The 4898-nt window shown below is 44.7% G+C and overlaps 1 non-coding gene across 1 annotated transcript; it reads left to right on the top strand.

Annotated features, from left to right (window-relative positions):
• The first annotated feature begins 846 nt into the window (after positions 1–846).
• On the top strand, positions 847–1046 carry LOC126936765 (U2 spliceosomal RNA). Its single transcript, XR_007719567.1, has one exon. It is a non-coding gene; the product is annotated as a U2 spliceosomal RNA (small nuclear RNA).
• Positions 1047–4898: the final 3852 nt, after the last annotated feature.

Genomic DNA, 4898 nt, shown 5'->3' with positions numbered 1-4898 from the left:
TCATCTCTGGACCAGCCTGACAAATGAGCAGTTAGCTTTTTAAGGTACTTCCTGTTCCCCTCTTCTACTCAGTGTAGTACACCTCTTGCTTAAGTTAACATTCAATGTTTATCTTATTATGATTATGTGATTTTTATTCAATTGAGCCCATTGAGACCAAGATATGTTTCTCTTCTTGTACAACTTTTTGTTTTCCCTAAAGTTAGTAATTAGGTCTCTTTCTTTTTAAAAATTTGCTTACTATTCTAGATACCTAACAATAACTCTTCTTAGATCTTCTAAGAGCCTTTTAATATTTCCACACATCAAGAAATTCAGATAATCTACCCATTCCATTTTTTCTCACTGATCATCCTCCTGGAACCCTCTGTCCTTCTCCTTTTTTTATTTTTTATTTATTTTTCTTGAGACGGAGTCTTTCTCTGTTACCTAGGCTGGAGTGCAGTGGTGTGATCTCAGCTTACTGGAACCTCCACCTCCCAGATTCAAGCGATTCTCCTGCCTCAGCCTCCCAAGTAGCTGGGATTACAGGCATGCGCCACCACGACCGGCTAATTTTTATATTTTGGTAGAGACATGGTTTCACGATGTTGGCTAGGCTGGACTCGAACTCCTGATCTCAAGTGATCTGCCCGCCTTGGCCTCCCAAAGTGCTGGGATTACAGGTGTGAGCCACCATGCCAGGCCCTTCTCCTTCCATCTGGGCTGATTTGCTTCCATTTTCCATCATCCTGGAAGTTTCCTCTGCCACTCTCCTGTTTTGGGATCCCCTGGTTCCCTCGTCTCCCTCTTTCTTGTTTTTTTTCCTAGAAAGTGGGAAGCACACCTTTTGAAAAACTGCATGTCATCGCTTCTCGGCCTTTTGGCTAAGATCAAGTGGAGAAACTGCATGTCTAAAAATGTCTTTGTTTCCCTTCAATACTTAATTGATAATTGAGCAGAATATGAAATTATAGGTGGGAATCATTTCCCTCAGGATTTTGATGCCTCACTCTATTTTCTTCTAGCTTCTGATGTTTTTATTGAGCAGTCTGAGGCAATTCTGATTGCTGATCCTTTGTAAAAATCTTCTTTTTTATCTCTCGGGAAGCTTTTAGGATCTTTTCTTTATCTGTGGAGTTCTGAAATTTCACAATGCTACGTAAGCCTGAGTGGGACCTTTTTTCCTTCATTGTTCTTGGCGCTCAATGGACCCTTTCATACTGGAAATTCAGATTCTGCACTTCTGGAGAAAGTTTTCTTATTACTTATTTTAATAGTTTTCTCCCCTCCGTTTCTCTGTCCTCTCTTTCTGAAATAAGGCAGAGTAAGGGGGAAGGGAGTGAGAGGAGATACTATTTTAGACAGAGTAGCCAGAAGTCTTTCTCATGAGGTGATATCTGAGCAGAAACCCGAATGAGTATCCTCTCATCTCTGAGAAAAATTGTTAGACTTTTTCTCTCGTTCCTTGCTCTGATTCTTTTTCTTTTCCGTTTCCTTTGTCCATCTTTTGTGGTCTCCCTCCTGTCGAGAGGCTTCTCTCACGTGTCTAGTGATCCTTGGCTGAGTGTGCACATTCAGTGGGAGGCAAAACCTCACATTGTACCCCAAACATATACACAGTTATTATTTGTCTGTTTAAACATTGTTTTAACTTGAGCAACAACAAAAAAGAGAGAGAGACTGAAAGCTGATGGGAAGCTCTGAGTGGGTGCAGTTTGTCACCTGGAGATTTTTCTTTTTTTTTAGACACTGGGGTCTTGAGCTGGGAGGCAGGACTCGGCTCTGGAGGTGGGGCTCCCATACCAGATCAAATTGAGGACTAACTAAAACAGGTCCCGGGCAGAAGCAGCTTTCCATAAGACACGCCCACAAGGGGTGCTATGTCAGTTTACTGTTCCCATGGCAACACCCAGATGTTACCACCCCTTTCCAGGGCAATAATCTTGACCCTGAAATGACCACTCTCATTCTAGAATTTCTTCATAAACCACCCCTTAATTTGTATATAATTAAAAGTGGGTATAAATATGAGTGCAGTACTGCCTCTGAGCTGCTAGTCTGTGCACACTGCTCTGCCAGCAGCGGTACCTCTGCTGCGGCTGTGCACGGCCACGTCAATAAAAGTTGCTGTCTAGGCTGGGCAGCTCATGTCTAGGTGGCTCATGCCTGTAATCCCAGCACTTTGGGAGACCAAGGCAGGCGGATCACCTGCGGTCAGGAGTTCAAGACCAGCCTGGCCAACATGGCAAAACCCCATCTCTACCAAAACTACAAAAATTAGCCAGGCGTGGCGGCGAGTGCCTGTAATCCCAGCTACTCGGGAGGCTGAGGCAGGAGAATCACTTAAACCTGGGAGGCAGAGGTCGCAGTGAGCCGAGATCGCACCATTGCACTCTAGCCTGAGTGACAAGAGCAAAACTCTGTCTCAAAAAAAAAAAAAAAAAAAAAAAAGAGAAAGAAAAAAACAGTTGCTGTCTAACACCACTGACTTGCCCTTGAATTCTTTCCTGGGTGAAACTGAGAACCCTCCCAGGCTAAGGCCCAATTTGGGGACTTGCTTATCCTGCATCAGTCTCACTCCCACCCAGGCAGGAGTGCAGAGGCACTAACACAGCTCACTGCAGCCTTGAACTGCTGAGCTCAAGCGATCCTCCTGCCTCAGCCTCCCCAGTAGCTGGGACCACCAGCGTGCACCACCATGCGTGTTGTCTTTTTCACTGGGGAACTCCTTCCTGTGGGATTGCTTCCTTTCCCCAGAGAGGATTCTCCCCATCTTCCACCTGGGGGTGCTGAGGGGGAGTGCAACTCTGGAGAGAGTGGGCACATCATCATTCATTCATCCACACTTCCACTTAGCTCTCCTCACTCTGCCTTCAGTGATGTCCCAGAGTTCCTGGGCCTTTCTGGGATTCCACAGGGCAAGCTTGTTGGCTTCCAGTGAGCACTTCACTCTGTAGACCCTGCAGTTTCTGTCCCTACCATTCCATCTCTGGTCCATTAATGACCCCTTGCCCATTTCCTCTGTCCTCATGATTTCAATGGGATTTAAAGACAGCACACAGGTTAAAATGTATCCAACTCGCTATGTTTAACCAGCACATGAAATACTCTAAAACAAATTCTAACAAACAGATGAGGCTAAGAAATTTTTTTTTCAAGAAAAAGAAAACCCTTGCAATCTATCCCTCCTGTCGGGAAACCCCTGTACTTGACAATCATGGAATTTTATGGGTGAAGTGAATTCAGACATCATCGATGCCCACTAGCTCATTTTATAGATAGAGAAACTGAAACCCAGACTGCAGAAGTAACTTGCCCAGTCACAGAGCCAGTGAGTGGCACACTAACGCGTCCGCAGTTCCCACTTGGAATCCTGTGCCTCTCCTCTCGGCCTTCCCACCAGAGCCCCTCCGGCAGTAGAAAGATTTTCCTCGTGATGGGGCTTTCGAAGCAAATGCTTTTTTGCCCTCTGGGCCAGTCTGACCCCGATCAGTCCTATCTGGAGAAGAAACATGACAATGAACTAGACATTGTTTCTCCGCAAGACCAGGAGTGTTCATGGCATATTAAACAGAGATTGTTTCTGAAAAGACAGAGTCAAGATAACAAATCCAACATAAAATAAACCTGCAGTCAGATTACCAATTAACACCTAAGTGTATTTAAGCAGAAATAAGTTTAATTGTCTAATTAATTTTTCACCAATTAAGTCCATTTTTACATGTTGCGTTTTACACTGCCTTGGCAATGAAAGTAATTGGATCCCTTTATAACCATTTTCCACTTCCTGGTTTGCTAAGTAGTTCAATGCTGTTGTCTATAGAAGATATAAATTGCCCCAAACTGGCCACGTTGCAACTTTATGAAGTTCATAAAATACTTCTATTTGGAGGATGGGAGATGAGGAGAAGCTGCAAAGATGAAAATGACAATTAGTGGAATGGCAGATAGAAAGGGTGCCTGTGGTAGGCAGCCTCTAAGATGGTCCCCAGTGATCCCTGTTCCCTGACATTCACACTCTGGTTAAGTTCTCTCCCCTTAAGTGGGGCCTGGACCTAATAATGACTTCCTTCTAAGGTATAAAATACAGGCTGGGGCTGGATGTGGTGGCACACACCTGTATCCAAGCACTTTGGGAGGCTGAGGCGGGAGGATTGCTTGAACCCAGGATTTCTAGACCAGCCTGGGCAACATGGCAAGACCCCATCTCTACACACACACAAAAAAAATACAGGATAGGGCACAGTGGCTCACACCTGTAATACCAGCACTTTGGGAGGCCAAGTCTGGCAGATTACTTGAGCTCATTAGGTTGAGACCAACCTGAACAACATAGGTGAACCTCCATCTCTACAAAAAATACAAAAAGTTGGCCAGGTATGGTGGTGAACACCTGTAGTTCCAGCTACTTGGGAGGCTGAGGTGGGAGGATCACCTGAGCCTGGGGAGGTTGAGGCTGCAATGAGCCGTGATCATGCCACTGCACACCAGCGGGTGACAGAGAAAGACTATTTCTCCAAAAATAATAAAATAAAATAAAATAATAAAAAAATTTTTTTAAAATTTAATGAGTAAAATACAGCAAAATCGATGGGATATTACTTCCAAGATGGGTCGTAAAAAGATTTTCAGCCTAACTGCTCTTGCTCATTCTCTCATTTTCTCCCTCTCGCTCCCTCTCTCTTTCGCTCTCTTTTTCTCTCTCAGATCATTCAGTCTGGGTAAAACTGTGTTTTGAGCAGCCCTAGAGAGAAGCCCACGTGCAAAGGAACTGAAGTTTCCTGCCCAAAGACATGTGAGTGTGCCCAGAAAAGGAACCTCCCACCCTAGTCAAGCCTCCGGAGACTGCGGTCCCACCTAGGCCACCCCAAACTGTGATCTTCATCAACTCTGTGATGTAATGATAAATACTTACT

This window comes from Macaca thibetana, chromosome 14, assembly GCF_024542745.1.
Source record: "Macaca thibetana thibetana isolate TM-01 chromosome 14, ASM2454274v1, whole genome shotgun sequence".
In the NCBI taxonomy this organism is placed as follows: Eukaryota; Metazoa; Chordata; class Mammalia; order Primates; family Cercopithecidae; genus Macaca; species Macaca thibetana.
The sequence above is the reverse complement of the archived record's forward strand: the minus strand, read 5'-3'. Positions and strand labels throughout refer to the sequence as shown.